The sequence below is a fragment of the Caloenas nicobarica genome, chromosome 11 (genome assembly GCF_036013445.1).
Source record: "Caloenas nicobarica isolate bCalNic1 chromosome 11, bCalNic1.hap1, whole genome shotgun sequence".
NCBI lineage: Eukaryota > Metazoa > Chordata > Aves > Columbiformes > Columbidae > Caloenas > Caloenas nicobarica.
The window spans coordinates 1,367,071-1,384,274 of record NC_088255.1 but is presented as its reverse complement, the minus strand read 5'-3'; the positions used below and the strand labels follow the sequence as shown (position 1 = coordinate 1,384,274).

The window sequence follows — 17,204 nt, the reverse complement described above, 5'->3', positions numbered from 1 at the left end:
GAAATCATCCCTGAAAGACGATTCTGTTAAGATAAACATAATTTTATTTATGATCTGGGTTTAAAACCAGAAGCAGAGGGAAAGCCTAAACCACACTGGACCAGTGCTTAAATCCAGAGAAACAGCCTGTATAGCACAGATGTTTATCCCCTACTGCTGGAGATGTCTGAGAAAGTCCCGTGCAAAACTCCCACATTTAGTTGTTATTCCGACTAAGACTAAGCTTCAAAGTTTCCTCGCAGCACTTGAGTGTGACTGTTTTTCTGACGTTTAACATATAAGTTGTGCTTACCCGTAAACAGCCACATTTTCTTTCTTTGGTCGGTGGCCTTACTGCTGTTCAGAATATGTAGGTTGAATATTAACTTAATTGCCGACAGCAGGGCTTATTTATAGAGCAGCTTGCTGGCTACCACAGCTAGTGTAAAGCAAAGTAGCATTCCTCTTTGTTACAGCACTATGAGTAGTTGCAATTAATGGTTTTGGTTGCTTTAACAGATCCTATTTTCTTTGGCAGTGACACCAATGAGTTTGGGAGCGTAAAAAAAAAAGAATTCTTCCTTTGTGGAAAAAGATCCCTACCACCTTAATTTGCTTTTCTGATATCCTCCAGAAATCCTGAAACTCTCCCTGGATTTTGGAAGGCTTCAGTAACCACCGTGGCCCGTGTTCTTATCCGTCAAGCATGAGGCTCCCCCAGCCTTTCTCCCTCTCGCCTCCTCGCGTTCCTCGGGCACTGCAGCCCGTGCAGCTCCTCCTGGGGATGTCAGTGAGCTTCAGGGTGTTCGATACCAGCAGCGTGAGGTTGTTTTCTCCCGCTGTGTGTAAGCAGAGGTGTTTCCACCCGCCCGCGGTGTGCGGCATGGACACACTGGAGCGTTGTCCTGCAGCTCCCGACGTGCGCGCAAGGCCTGAATGACGGGTTTTATGCCTCGCTGAGAGAACAGTCCCACGCCAAAAGGAAGGTTATTTTTAACTGGGTTTTAGGGTTGGTCTTGTTTCCGTCGGACTCCAACAGCTTTAAAAAACCATATTTGACTGAGTCTTTGTCTGGTTTAATTAGACTGTGTGGCTTGGGGGCAGAGGGATCGTCTACATCTTATATATGTGTTTAAGTTTACATGACTAGACCTTAAAATCATAGGGTCGTGCCTGTTAGCAAGATGAAATCCATGTGTATTACCAGAAGAAAATGTAGTGGTTTGCTTTTTGCATAGGGGAGCTTTAGGTAATGCTGGAATAAGCTTAGGAGAGAGCAGGATGCTGTCATGTGGAAATACACTGCACTGTCTAAATGATGTCTTTTTTTGTTGGTTTTTTGGGGTTTTTTTTCTTTTCTTCCATGGGGCGTTGACCTCCTCCTAGAGCAAAATGGCAAAAATTATAAAGATGAAGGGATTTCTTCACTAATGTACCCAAGCTGAGCTCATGGCACTTGACATGAAGCTCCTGTCCCTTCAAAGAGCTCCATTCCCTGAGCCCATGTGAAGCCCCCGGTATTTCCAGGGTATCTCCCCAGGGGCAGGAGGAGAGGCAGGCTCTGGCTGCCCCCCGAACACAGAACACGCAGTGGGGTGCTCCCCAAGCCCCGTGCCCACCGGGACCTGGTGTTCCCAGGTGCCCGGGGCAGAGTTGTCCCTCCTGCCCGATTTGCGCCGAGGGATGCAGGACCATTATCCTCTTCCCTTGGCACGGTCAGCAGTGTCACCGCTCACCCTGGTGTTTGTGATTCCCGGTGTCAGCAGCCACTGCCTGCGCTGGAGGTGTTAAGTGTTCCTGCCCAGAGCTCTGCACGTTGTCGCCGCTGTTTCTGAAAAGGACAATGACGGTGTTTGTCCCGGCGCCGCTCCGAGCGCGGGGTGTCACAGCCGCAGTCACTTGCCCTTCCCACTGAACCCATTGCTGTCCCAGTGTGTGTGCAGGGCCCTTCCCACTCTGCTGGATATCGCACCAAATAACAGCGCTTTGCTGCCGAATGTCCACTTGTGATGGTATTTGCAGGTGGAAAACTTTCCCCAAATCAGAGAGTTGACAAAGCGTGAAAGCAGAACTGGGGTTAAAGCATCACTAGTCACTTACTGCTGTTAAAGTTATATTTTAGTAACGTGCCACAGGTGGGAGATAGGTAAGTATATAATTAGGGAATTGTTTGTTGACATATTCAGATTAGGCATTGTATTTGTAGGGTCACATGAGTATTAAATCAGAGGAACACGCGTTCTATAAAGACGGGAGCAGATCCGCTGCGTGTGGAATTACGCGTTCCCTCCGTAACGTGCTGTGCCAGCCAGCCCGTGGGGACGGGTCAGTGGTTAGAGGAGCAGACTGGAGCCATCTGAATCAGCAGATCCACAGCCCACAGAATAAATTAAAGGGTTTATAATACTGCAACGCATAGTTTTCAGCTTGCATCTCAAAGTTCCATTTGCAAGCAACGGAGGAAAACAGTCAATAGCTCCGAGTGCTCTACACATCTGGAAAAAAGTAAGAATTAGTCCTCAGTAGGAGTTGTCATGGAGTTTCTTCACTTATTTTCCTTCTGCTACAAACATTTTCCATCTTGGTTCAGTCATACTTTATTTTTAGTTGTCTGCTTTGGGTTGTGGTTTTTTTTTTTTTTTTCTGAAGACTGACAGAACAGTGCTGAGTTTTCTTCAAGGAAAAATAACACCCCGAGAAGTGAAAGGGTCTCAGTTGGGCTTTGATTGTGTGTTGGGCAGCGGGAGAAGCTTGCAGCACATCAAGGCCGTTTGGGATGTCTCGTGTAGGGGCTTATTCACAAACGTTCTGAGCATCCACACTGCGTCGTGAAAGCTCAAACTACTCTAAATAATAATGTATTAACCCGAGGTCAATATAAAGGAATAATAGAGTGAGCGGGGGGACAGCGCTGGCTCAGCTCAGGGTGGCTTTACCGTACGGGAGGTGCCGTGGGCTGCAGACAGGACTGAGCCAGGCCTAGAGATAGTTTGCTCTGTCGTTCACTGGCAAATAGCAGCAGCATTCTCATCTTAAGGCTATTAACTATCACACGTAGCCAAAGATAATGGGGTATATAATCAGATGTTTAATTGACGCATTTCTGTTTTCATCTGAAATGGAAATAGAACACCCACCTCGGATACTCCTCCTGACGCCTACAGGGTTAATGTTTGTGAAACATATCTCAGAAAAGGAGGATATATGTTATGTGTTGTTACGGTAGTCAGCAATCCAGTTGGCACCTTTTGCTAACATCAGACATTAACGAAGTGATTTTCCTATTGATATTTTATAGCTTAAACACCAACAAGAATTACTAAAAATTAACTTCGAAGATTTATTTTTTTAAATCTGCCATGTTGACTCCTGTGCCTCCAGAATGTGTATATTCTTGCATTCAGTTTCTGGAGGGGTTTCTTTGTCATCTGCAAAGTGCCGCACTTGAGAAGCTACAAGACAAAACCAAGTGCAACTCATCATTAGTACTCTGGGTGTTTAGTGTATAGCTTTCTATAGCCATTAGTCTTGTATTTTCATATAGTACAACTGTCATTATCCTAGCACAAATCTTCCTTTGGGTTAAAAGATCTCTTCAGCCTGACAGTGCCGGTAGCCACATAGCACTTAATGAATTTTTAAGAAGCTCTTCATGCCAGTATAACAAATCATTGTGAGGTTACGATGAAGTTGGTATCTTTATAATTCTGTGTTAGGAGTTTGTGAATTTGCCCTATGCGTTTTGCGTACTAAAATCCGGTATTGTGGGAAGAGTGTGCTGTGTTTCTCCTATTTTCTCCGGTCTACGTGCAGGAATCTGGAGAGGAAATCGTTATGGCATTAATTCCTCTGAGCTCAGTTGCTCTAACTACAGCAGACTTGTTTGAGGGGTGAATGACACATTACTTTGGTTTGCTTTTGCATTGCTGTTTTTGTAACTGTCTTTAAATGTTGCTTCTGTTCAGCTAGGGTGTATCCGTGTTTACAGGGCTGGATTATTTCAATCTGATTCTTAATGTAAATTAGCAGTTTGGGATTTAAGCTCAGGAAGGGCACAGTGAGCTGAAACAGGTTACAGATTACAGAGCTGCTAGAGCAGCGGACCAGAGCCTCTTCAGCTCCGTTTGCTTTTGGGTTTTGCTCTGAGCACTCATGAAAATGCTCCTGCTTGGTATATTCATGGGTTCTTTTTGTCCTGTACTATGTTCTCTCTGTGCATCACTTGTTATATTATTGCTAAAAGCTAAAAATGTCTAGGCAGGGGCGGTTAAGAGACAGTAGGTGATTTCAGTTGAATCCTTGCTTCAGTTTTAGTGTAAAAAGTACCATGGAAGTTGCAATATTTGCACATAGTTAAGCCCTTCATGTAGAAAACTCGCAGGTGAGGGCGAGCGGCCCCGGCAGCGCGAACCGTCCGCACCGCAGCAGCGCCGCTGGCCTCTGGGTCCTGTCCAAAAAGTCAAGGTACCTCGTGGAGTTAAACACTGAGTGTGTTTTAAGAAGGGTCAAATAATTGCCAAATGTGGACGTGATGGACCGGTGTGAGATCTGAAGGCTGGTTTTAGTCACTGCCCACATCACTTTCATTCTAAAAGTCTTGCTCTTTTATTTTAAGGCTGAGTATGGTACGCTAATTTTTAGCTAATTAGCTAAAAATGAAATCGACTTCTAGCCCTTTTCTGAGCCTTCCGGACTTTGCATTAAAATCCTCGCATCCATGGTTAGCGCAGACCTTTAGTTCGAGCTCAGGGCAGCTCTGGGTTTAAACTGTGCCGAAGCTCTGTCCTTTCGCAACGCGGCGCATACGATGTGCATCGAAAGTCTAGAATTCAGAAACCTGATCAAGGGAGTCTAGAGGAGTTAACAGACCTTTTTATTATTTATTTACACAGACCTTTCAAAAGAGCTTGTTGATGCAGAACCATAGGTTACCGAGCTGGTGAAAGTGTTTGTCTAGTGATGGGGGAGTTCAATCACATTTAAGATAGCTTTTTGTATTTTAAAACTTGCTCTAGGTGATGCATATGACCAAAATGTGACAACTTTTAAACCACAACTACTGTTTGAGGTTTACACTACTTCCACTGCTGGTCCTATTGCTCGATGTCTTCTCAGACCTACCTAGAAACTGGCATTAAGGATTTGTTTTGAAAGGATACCGCTGCTGTTGCTGCTCTTAGGTTACTCAGCTGTTTGGTTTGGACTTTTTGTATTTTAAGAACTCCTGAAACAGCCTCTCAGCTTGTCTGTCTGCTCTGAACGTACAAACAAGAAACAAATTATATGGAAGTGTTACCTGCTCTTCAGTTTGAATGGGATTATCTTCTAGTGGACTCTAAAGCAAATGAGATAGAGAGAAAATAAAGCTCTGAGCTTATCTGGTTTTAATAAGATCATGCGTTTTCCAGAAGGGTTCAGATGACATTTTAGTACTCGGTGAGTAGTGATCAATTTAATGCTTATGAATCATGTGATTAATGTCAGTGGATACTGTGAATTGATCACAGCGTGAAAAGCATGATATGTGAAATGATTTTAATGAAAAAGACTTCTGCTTAAATGCCTTGGAAAGGTTTCATTGCTTTAATAATAGGAATTCATTTTGCTATAGAAGTGTAATTTCTAATTCTTGGTGTATTTTTGAATACTATGTAAATAATCCTTTGCCGTTCTCCATGCAGTATCTGCCTATTAATTTTCTTTGACAATAATCATAAAATGAGCACAACGTTATGCGGTAAGCGAAATGTCCTGCGTTCAGTCATCTTCTAGCAGGAGACAATAAATTCGTTCGTATAATTAACTGCCTGACAGGTATCAAGTGACTGAAGTGTCTGAAGTGTTATTAGATTGTTGGGGTTTTTCCTGCGCTCACCACTGCGGGGGGCAGGGGGGCGGCAGAACTGCTTCATTAGGAGACTCGAGAGTCTCGTGACGACTGCAGTAATAGGCAAATAAGAAAAAATAAAAAAATCAAAGCTCATCACCTCTGTATTTACTTCAGCCCCTCCGCCTGGTTAATGAAACTTAAGCAAGACTAGAGCGGGCAATGCACGACGGCCTGCGCCGCTGCGCAGAGCTGCAAACTGATCCTTAAAAGTTAAACGTGCTCTCCCGTTAGTCACACCTGTGCTGATCTTCTGGAGAAGTCTGAGCCACATGCGCGGCATTGTGCATGTAATGAATTCTGACGAGCGTGTGATACCAGAGCAATGACCTGTATTCTTTCATATGGTCACGGTGTGACGGAGCCTGTTTCGTACAGGGAGCAACACCGTGGCTGCAAATGACACGGGAGGAACGGCCACCCTGACAGGAAGCGTTCTGGTTCAGCTCTCCTGAACGTCCTTTCTTTTCACGTAATTTGTTTTTCCTGATATGGAAGTCTTGGTGGACACCGTAGTTTACCACACCACCCTGAGGGGCAGGTTATGTTCACAGCCGCCATTCGCTTTCCTGAGTCTAATTGTGCATTATTTGGGTACCAAGAGATGCGATCTTCCCGAGGAGATCCTTGACAAAAGCATCCGGACGCGCTGCTGGATGAAGGTGGCGCGAGCTCCTGTGTCGTGTCGTCTCTGTGATATCTGCTCCGTGTCCCCCGCGTGTCGTACGTACAGACCTGGAGCGAGACGGCGGCTGGAGAAGCCGCGCCGCCGCCTGTGCCGCGTTGTGCGGTTGGCGTTCGCCGCTTGCGCTGCCGCTCCTCCAGCAGAACCGTTTCTCTGGGAGCTGTGGCAGATCCGATAGTGCTGTTTCACCTGCAGCCTCCACGCTTTTCTCTGCTAGAGCAAGAGGTATTTCCAAAAATCCCGGCAGGTTGCAATAGCTCTGTTAAAAAGGCAGAAGATGAAGCCAGTGCAGGCTGGTGCAAAGGGAGATACGACCTTGCTGTTGCTTGGGATCCTTCAGAATATATTACGAGTCTTATGGATAACACATTTTTCTGTCAAAAAGACCATGGGGTTGCAATCTTGTCTGTTGCCTGCAAGCTTTGGAAAAGGATCTCTTTGGCTCCGGTTTTGTGCAGGTTTGTTCCAGCTCTGAGCGGGAGATGCCCCCGGCTGTTGCCCTGTCTGGGCAGCTGGCGGGGAAGGCGTGGGGCCGGATCAGTGCCTGCTCAGCGAGGGGTCCATCGCACCCCGGCATGGGCACCCAGCGCCGCGGCCGAGGAAGCTGCGCAAGGACCTGCTGCTGCCTCCGGGAAGATAAAAGGCACCTTTGTACGTTTGCCTTGGATCCTCTTATCTAAGAGCGAGTCTTGCTCGCCTCTGGAAGAAGTGGATAGAAGTAATAATAGCTATTATTGGCAGATACAGTTATAAAAAGAAAGGCTTTTATAAAAGCTACAAAAACAGCTTCACTGCTGTTATTGTTGGGTTTTATTATGTTCCTAAGGAAATGGAAGCTGATTTAACAGAAATTCGAGAACCAAATTAGCAGTTACCATTTGTTAAATTGTGTATTTTTAAGACTAGACATTCAGCTTAGATTTAAAGCTTGGTTGCAATTTACTTAAAATTTTTGGATGTCCACAAAATGCCATCAGGCCTTATATACTGCTAAACATGATTCTTGCATAGGTAGGTGTATTTGTATCAGCAGATGTTTGTGTGGCCTAATTCCCTTTCGTGTTTGAATCAGGAAGAATAAACTATTCCACCAAACCAATGAGAAAAGAGCAGATTGATCTTTTCAATAGCTTGTTATGTGTCTGAAATGATCTTTTGCTATTTCAAACTGAGTGAAAACTGGGCATTATGAAAAGCATGCTTTTTAATCTGACTGTTTAGGAGAGCTTAGTGTGAACTGCTGCAGGCAGCTCTGAATTTAAGCACTTTTCCACAACTGGCAATACTTGTGTCCTGCAGTGTGCTCAGCTGGGTGATTTTTTTCCTGGATCGTACGTTCAAAGACCTGATGATAGAATTGCACTGTCTGTAGAGTTTCAAGTTAATGTAACAAACACTTGTGGAGGAAACAGGCCAGCGAGATGGAGATAAATACTTGAATTCTTTCCAAAGGGCCAGTGTTAATTCCTTAAAAACAAATTCATGGGAAAGAACCCGAACCTTAAAGGCATCCTCTTGAAAAACTTGTCCCAAGTTGTTTATCCTCTTTTAGGTTCAGAAACCGCTGCATTTTACTGGTTATTCCACCTGCATATTCCGAGTACCCGAGCAGATTTGTTCCTCAGATTATTGGGTTCTGCACAGCAGTTCGTGCCCACACCTTGCGAGACCGTTCCACTTGGTGCCCGTCTTGCAGGGCACAGCCTTGGTGTTTTGCGGAATAAGAATGGGCTGGAGGCTGAGAAATTCTGCTGAAGGGGTGTCAATGATAACTCGTAGGTCTGCGTTGTGCCCGTGCTGTGCTAGCCTGCTTCTCCTCGTCCCATTGCCCTGACACGTCGGTTTTGTCGGGATAACAACACGTTATGCTACGTGGTGATAGATAAGGAAAAGAATCCGTGGTAAAAATAGGCTGCCAAAAAGATTAATGGGTTAGTACAATCAGGGCGTCTTACGCCATTGTCACTTCTGGAGGAAATGTTCAGCAAACAAAAGCACAAGCACACTGGCAGGGCCGTTTCCTCCGAAACAGCGAAACAATGAGGCTTTGAAAGGAACGGGGAGTGGACTCCCTGCAAGTGGATGTGCCATCGCAAAGCAAGGATGGAGATGGGTGTTCATGCAAAGAGATCCAAAATTAAAATTGCACAGTCCCTGAAAGATGCCCAGATCCCTAATTAATACAAGTCCCAGACTCAAACGTTGAACGGCAGCAGTAGCAGGCGTGTGGCTATTCAGCCACTTCTTTAAACCAAAAAAAATAAAGGGAGGGGGCAAACAAAAGCCACACAAGTACCAAAAACCCTGTGCAAGTTATTTCTGTATCTGATACGCTGTACTTCATAATATGTATTCAGCCGTTAAATAAGCTTACTGGCTTAGTGGTGGTTTGTATCAATATTTGATCATTTTCTCAGACTTAAAGAAAAAATGGGATACTTGCGGCACTTAGGAGTCTTATGGGAAGGCGCTGGGAAAGCTCCGGGAGCGGTTGCTGCTCTAACGCTGGTTTGAGGAGGCAGAAGACGCTCGGTTCGTATTTGTAAATCTACTGAAGGTTGCTGGTTTGGTGGTGGTTTTGTTAATTGAGTAGTTTAGATAGCCGTGTTAGGAAACCCTAGAGATGAGGACTAAGAAAGCTCTCAGAACAGGGAGTCTTGAAGCCTTAATGCAACTCATTGTTTTATAAAAATTTTCATCTGATTGTTGATGACTGCGAAAGATCTGAATTCAGGGTCTGCAGGTATGTAGGATCTTGGACTGTCTGGTTTTCTGAAGCAGTGATTCTTGGGGAGCATAAAGCTGCATTTTCTAAAATGAAAATAAAGAAGTTCAGGGCGGGAGAAGAAAACCTTTCATGACGTTCTTACGCTTTGAGGCTAACACACTGCCCTCCCTCGTGTCTAGCCTTTCAAGAGACGGTTTTGGCGAGGCGCTGATGTGATGTGCTCTCTGGCGGTGCCTGCTCAGAACCATTAGCTCACTGGGGCTGTTCCATCTTTCATTTTCTGAGTGGTGAGGTCAGGTACGTGGTCTTCGCCTCCTCCGTACCAGTGGCTAATGATGCTGTTAATAAGAGAACTGTGTACCTAATTTTCTGTCAAAGAAACAGAAAAAATACATCTGTGTCCTTAGGGTACTGATATCCATCTGTGTCCATAACAGATGAGACTGGTAAGAAAACAAGAGAGCTGTGATGGTACTCTCAGCCTTTTCCCTCTCTGTCTCTGATTTTTCATATCTATTGAAGCACAAAAGGTGAATTTCACTATGTCTTAATCTGCTGAGAGGGGAGAGAGGGAAACATTTTGTCCGAGTAGTTGGTGTTCATTAAAAAGGGAGATGAACTTTGCACAGTGCTTTAAAAAATTGCTTTAAAATCTGCCCCCAATGCGTGCTATTCATTCATTCTTCATAACTTTGCTTTCAAAAAGCTTTTAAAACTCTGAAGTACAGGGCTAGGATGCACTTTGGGTTGTGAAATTATCTTTGCAGACCTTGGAATTTTTTTCCAATGGTAATTTCAGAGCTCATATGTCAACAAATCAGTGTATGGTATTATCATTTCCCTCTGGACTTTTAAAATCTATACCTCCAGGGGAAAGCTAGGGACCATGTGATGCCAGCTCTGAATACATTAATAAGAATGAAATGTAACACTTATTAAAGATCAAATCCTTTCATTGGAGAAACGTCGTATTTTTCCGATTAAGTGGCGTGTCAATGTTCCATCACGTTGACTAGATCTTTCTGGATGTCAGCTAGACCGACAAGCTCTAACCAGCTTGAAAAATACCGGAATCCTCCTCTTGGCATTAAAATACACAAACATTTGCTAAAGTAATTACTTTTGTTGAATGAATCAGTGGCGTGTCTTGGGAATTTGCTGCCGCTCAAGACTTTTTTCCCCCGCAACCCGTGTGTCACAAAGTAATTCCCCGCAAAGGCTGCGAAAGGCTTAATGTAATCAATCCACATGCAAATAAATATAACTACATTAGTTCTTGAATAGAAGGAAGACACTGGAAAGATCTCAAACTAAGGCATATTGTTCTTTGGCAAATATTTTTCAAGTGTTTCTTCCTCTTCAAGCTGGAGATCCTTCTAATTAAACAGTTACGGCAACAAATGCTGCAGCCGAGGGTCAGGTATAGAGTTCAGATCCCAGATGGTCGATATCTGTCCATGACTTATCTACCAGATGGGGTCAAATGTTCCACTGGATTTTTCATTCTTTTCTCTCGCCCTTCCAGTATTAAGGCAATTTGTTATATTCCTATCAAATATTTATGTTGTTTTTCTCTCGACTTTTGCTAAGAATTATTTACATAGGAGGGTTTCCCCAGGACATATGTCCTACTGCTTGAAATGTACTTTGTTCTGCATTCTGACTTCCAGCAATTGCTGCAGTCGGAGTTTCCGAGGACAGGAATAAAAGGCACACACACGGTCACGGGGGTGAGGAGAAAAGAGGGGTGATGCCCGGGTGATGCACATGGTGACACGTTGATTGAATGGTGTATTTTTAAAATAGACCTTACATATTGTAAAGTGAGCTTTCTCATGGAGATGAGGACTTGGATTTCTAATTCCTGGAGGTTATCGCCTTTTGGGGTTTTAGAAGACTATGCTGTAGGAGGTTACAGTTTCTTTTGTTTCAGATTCCAAAGGCAGAGCGGTGCAGGACTTCACATATAAGCAAGAAGCAAGACAGAAGCAGATTCTGAACTCTCAAAAATATTGCAAGAAGGTCTTAACAGAACAGCAGCTGAGTATTGCATTCACTGCTTTTCTGTACTCGATTTTACATTGCATTCAGTACAAAGGTCAAACTGGTGCTGTTCCCAAACTGTGCTTAGTATTCATAATACCTTCAAAACTTCGGATTTAAAATCTAAGGTTAGGAACTGAATTAAATGTTTTAGAGAGATGCCGGTTTAGATCTTTTGTGGTTTTGTGTTTGAAAGATACTGTACTCTTGCATTTGTCACTAGAAAAACTATATTGTACGTGACAAGGAAAAAAAAATCACCCCCACGTGCACGCTTTTAAAGTTTAAGCTTCTGTACACCTGGAAGAGAGATTTGCCTGAATTTACTCAGCTTGAATGTTGATCTCAAGGCTGGTGGGTTTCGCGGGTAGCTCTGCAGATGCTGCGCTGGTCTGTCCGTGCTGTTCGTGTGCTGCACTTGGCAGTCGGAGTAAGGATGGATTTTCATTCTGACAGGTACCGTGATCACACTTCTGCTGAGTCCTTCTCTAAATAAGCCGGTTGTTTAAATGTGCTTCCAATGAATGATAAATGCAATATATAAGGGACTGTTTCGGTGCCGTCGAGATTCAGCGGGGGAGCTCCCACTAACTTCAGCGAGGATTTCGCTTTTGCCCTCAGGAGGGAACCAGTGAACTTGGAAAATGATCTGAAGTGTTTCCGATCTTAGTGGCCTTAAACTGATGGCTTTTGAAACAGTTCTGCTGTGTTACAGTTTGCAGTTGTCTTTATCTTTTTTTTTTTTTTTTTTTTTTTAAAAAGCAAACTTTGGAACTCTTGCTACAACAGCAATAAAATGTTTCTTGTGTTAACTAGTTTGTGAGCAAGTCTGTTCTGACTGTACAGAACTGGAAAAATACCATCAGAAATAAACCGCTGTCAGAAGTCGAAGGAATTGATTTGTTAACAGGACGTGTAGAAGAGCATCTTTCTTCTCTACAATTAACAATTTCTACTCATTTGGCCAATTTTGTGGAATCGCTTTTCTGCTAATTTTACCAGGTCATTTTTAGCTTTAGATATTATAGGTGGGGATTCGATGATACGTGTACGACAACATGACACTAAAGGAGAGAAGCATTCCTTTCGGTGATCTTTACAAGGGACGACCTTTTCATCTTTTCTTCTGTACCCTCTTATTGTGTCTTTATCGCTCAGGGGTAGAAATACAGGGATTGCAGAGGTTCTTAAAAAAGCCGCCTAAGCAGTGGGGTCTGGGATGTGCTGGATGCCACAGCAAACCTCAAAGCCAAACAACTTAATGAAGAGACAAAAGCTGATTTTGTGCAATCTTGCTGAGTTTCTTTAAGTAGATTTAGGAACTTGGCACAGCCCATGTCAAGCAAGGCAGCAAGAACGTCGGTCACTGAAACCCTCCTGCTCTGGTGCTCTCAACAAACCAGCATCTGAGTATAAAGGTGTTTCTTAAGTAAACACGTTAGCATGTCACAAAAAGAATGGGTTTAAAGACATAATAAATCCAGCGTTGGGGTAACAAAATGCTATATAAGACAGGCCACAAAAACATGTTTCGTTAGATCTTTAAGGAGTTCTTTTTCTATATATAGGTATTCAGCAATAAACTTGGCTTTGACATATGATGTCTATAGGTGACAAACACTACTGCGGCGTTTTTCCTTCTGGGTCCGTGCACCCTGCACACGCTGTCAGCCCCGCTCTGCTGTTCCCAGCGCTGCCCCTCGACTTTCCTCCGCACCCACAGCCTCTCCGCGGTTCTTCTCATGGAACTACTGCCCTAGCCAAGCACCTTGCTAAAGCCATAGCACAGGTGGCTGATAATCTGTTTTAATTATAGTTGACATGCTCAATTATAAAAGTGATGTGAAAGCTGACAGGCAATTCCAAAGAGCTTTCTGTCCCAGCTTCCGAGCCCTTCTGTAGTCATACAGCTTCCAGCTCACAAGCTTTTCCATTTACCCAGAATCAGCTTTGAAGGAAGAATTTTTTTTTTTTAAATAAATAATCTAAGCCTGGGTGTATTAAGACTTGAGAGAGGAATGGAATGTAAATAAGAGCCCTCGTGGGAGCGCTTTGGCTTCTGCTTATCTACAGGGAGCTCTTAATGGGTGAGTTTGAGAAGTCTTAGTGGTTTTTTGTTTGGTCCCCGTCCCCCCATTCCCCCTTGTTCCCCAGTCCCCCGTCTCTATTTTCCCTTTTTAAAAACTAAACAGCTCTATTTATTTTACGTTTTTAGTTGCTTTTACAGTGACCGACCCTGTGATCAGGTGAACAGATCTCTGTGCTTTGTTAATGGCCTTTCCCACCGGCCGTCATGCTCAATGTGATCAGCTGGCTGTTCTGCAGATGATGCCTCCTGCTTTGGGGGGAATTTGTGTTTTGGTGGTTTTAACTGGGCTGTAAAAACAAAAGCCATGCATGTGTTTAACTTTCTGATCGCTTGTGGTACCGGAGGGGACTGCCAGGCTGCCTGGGCAGCTGCTAAACCCACTTCAGCATTTTAATAGAAACTAAACCCCCTCTCAGCGGTCCACGGCCAGCAATCCGTCTGCCCAGGCAAAATTAAAAGCAGTTTCAGCATATGATTAGCTGTATAATAAGACAGCGCCAGGGGTGTGGAGAACAAAGAGTGTAGGAAGGCAAACAGATATGCATCCTATCATTTTGTGTTCTGTGATTCAGAAAGGAACAATCGTTTTCTAAAAATTATACCCGTTCAATGGAAAGTGTTCTAAACCAAGATCATTTCTGAGCAACAAAAGACGCTAAACATTAGCCTTTAAGCTGTAGTGTTAACATAGGATTTAAGCTTAGGCTGTGGCTCCTCCATCCAGTGCCGCACGTGTGAAGGACTGTAAATTCAGAGTGCCAGGAGATAATGCTGCAAGACATGTTTCTTGCTTGCTTTTCATTAATTTTTCTGCTATTTGATAGTGTTACTTTTTAACCTACGCAGTGCCTGAGTATGTTTCCACTTGTGGTACTTTGGAACTGAGACGTTGAGATAATTACTTTTTCCAGCGTTTGTCATGAACTTGCATAGCTTCCGTATCTGCTTCCCTCTTCAAAGTCTCCCTCCTTCCTCCGTCAGTATTCCCAAGCACATCTTGAGTGTCCAGATTTTTGTTTGGAAATTCTATCAAGGCAATATCTAAATGTCAGATACCGTAACCATGCGGCACATAAATAATTTCCTTCGTTCCCACAGCGAAAGATGTTATAAGAATACAGTGTGTGTTGAAATTATCTGATTGCACAAACTTCATCTAGAGACAGTAGCACTTATAAATTCATGTTTATAGTTTAATGATAAAGCAATAATTGTATGTTTTATGTGATTTCTATGGCTATTTAAATTATGGTGAGCAGGCTTTCTCACGTAAAGAAGTTGCAGACGTTTCATCAGCCATGGAAGGCCGGGATTCTGATACTTCCTCATCTACTACTGGTCTCTGTTGGGTTTTGGGGCTTGTGTGGTTTTTAACAGTTCTGGGCTGCGATAAAACAAAAATGATATTGGATAGAATACCTACTCGGGGTAGGGTATGTGAGGTTGATCTTGCACATGTTGAGGACCACAGAGAATTGTGACCACTTCTCTGGGCCCAAAGAGTTGTGGTGAATGGAGCCAAACCCAGTTGGCAGCCGGTCACAAGTTTTGTTGCCCAAGGCTCAGTATTGGAGGACCCAGTTCTGTTTAATCTCTTTATCAATCATCTGGACGAGGGGATCGAGAGCACCCTCTGTAAGTTTGCAGATGACACCAAGTTGGGTGGGAGTGTAGATCTGCTGGAGGGTGGGAAGGCCGTACAGAGGGATCTGGACCGACTGGATCGATGGGCTGAGGCCAATTGTCTGAGGGTCAACAAGGGCAAGTGCCGGGTCCTGCTCTTGGGTCACAACAAAAAGGCCACCAGCATCCTGGCTTGTATCAGGAATAGTGTGGCCAGCAGGACCAGAGAAGCGATTGTGCCACTGGACTCGGCACTGGGGAGGCCCCACCTGGAATCCTGGGGGCGGTTTTGGGCCCCTCACACCAAGAAAGGCCTGGAGGTGCTGGAGCGAGTTGAGAGAAGGGAACGGAGCTGGGGAAGGGGCTGGAGCACAAGTGTGATGGAGCGGCTGAGGGAGCTGGGGGTTCAGCTGGAGAACAGGAGCTGAGGGGAGACCTTCTGATCTCTGACCTGCCTGAAAGGAGCTTGGAGCCAGGGGGGGTCGGGCTCTGCTCCCCAGGAACAAGCGCCAGGACCAGAGGAAACGGCCTCAAGTTGCGCCAGGGGAGGTTGAGGTTGGATCTGGGGAACAATTTCTTCCCCAAAGGGCTGTGGGGCATTGGAACAGGCTGCCCAGGGCAGTGCTGGAGTCACCATCCCTGGAGGGGTTTAAAAGGCATTTAGAGGAGGTTCTCAGGGACACGGGTTAGTGCTGGAGTTGGGTTATGGTTGGACTCGATGATCCTGAGGGTCTCTTCTAACCAAAACGATTCTGATTCTGTGATTCTGTATTCCACATCTCTCCTTTCTCTCTAAACAGATTATCTAAAAGAAATAGAATATTTTCAGGTGGAACTAAACCAAATCAAGGTAAATCTGGGTGGTGAGATTGTTTTTTGGTCATGTGATTCCAGCCATTATTCCTCCACTGTGATTTAGTACTGAACGGAAAGGCTGAAAAAGAAACAAACCCAAGGACTGGCATCTGGGAAGGGTAGTGCAAACTGGGAACAAGGGGGAAAGGGGAAATGGGGAGCCTGGGCTGGGCTGAAAGAGGCGTTTGGAGGGATCTCAAATCTCTTGAGGAATCAAAGTGAATCATATTCAGTCCTCGGTTTTTGCTATTGAGTCAAAATGCCCTCCCTTGCTGTATACTGCCTTGCAAATCTTTCTACTATTCCACGTTGCAGTAATACATAATACGGATATTTTGGTGGTTTGAAGTTAAATAGTATGTTTTCAGGTGGCAAATAGTTGCATCTGTGCAACAGAAGCCACAAGTAATTATACTGCTTGACGGAGGTAAAAATTATTAATTATAGGGGTTTAGCCAATTACATATCTGCCTAGTGGAATTTATTCTGGAAATCCCAAAAATTTATGGTGATCTGAAAGATGTTTGCAGTTGAAATACTACATACAGACTGTAGTATGACAACTTAACTGCTCTAGATAAAGGAGAACAGTCCGTGTGTTTCTATGGCTATATCGATATGTATGTATTTACATATAAAACAATATATAAAAGACTCAGAAAGAAAGTCTTACTTTTTCAAGGTGAGATCAAATTCATTCAGTTCAGTACTTTAATTACCTCCATAGCTAAGGAAACGCGAAGTCCGTATATCGTGCCTGCTCTCAGAGCTGGATATTTGACGTTTACCCTCATATATGAAATTCTGGAGATGCAGCGGTATCTTTGCAAGCCTTTCCAGGTCAGCTCAACGCTAACACCCGGCTGTGAACTCTGATGGGTTTGAGAAGGGCTGAGTTTCCGTTCGGGCCTGTTTCTAGTTAAAAACAGAACGAGCGGATCAGCTGTAAACTTAAAGGAGGATGCTGTAGTATCTGAAGAGAAAATTCTTCATTTAGCAGGAATATTAAGTGTGAAATGCCACGGCTAAACAGATAATTTAAAGAGACAGGCGGCACTGCTGCTGACAGTAGAGTGCCCTGAGTGTCCCTGGCCATGGGAGTTGCTCGTGATTCTAAAGCACCAGGTAAGGGCTCTGCTGGCTGATGTAAAATCCTCCATCCCGTGCTCGCTCCCACTCGGGAGACCCTGAGAACTGGGACATTTAGTCCTACAATGCTTCTAGTTCTTGAAGTAGATTCTGTTTTAATGTGGATATATATGCGTAAAACTAGAAACATTAAAATGGTGCCGCTGTATCGCGCTTTCAGGAGGTC

General features: G+C 44.2%; 1 protein-coding gene across 3 annotated transcripts in view; it reads left to right on the top strand.

Moving 5' to 3' along the window:
* The window catches only part of IQSEC1 (IQ motif and Sec7 domain ArfGEF 1), a 332,002-nt gene that overhangs the window by 198,362 nt on the left and 116,436 nt on the right, over positions 1-17,204 (top strand). The gene's annotated exons all lie outside the window — the stretch shown is intronic.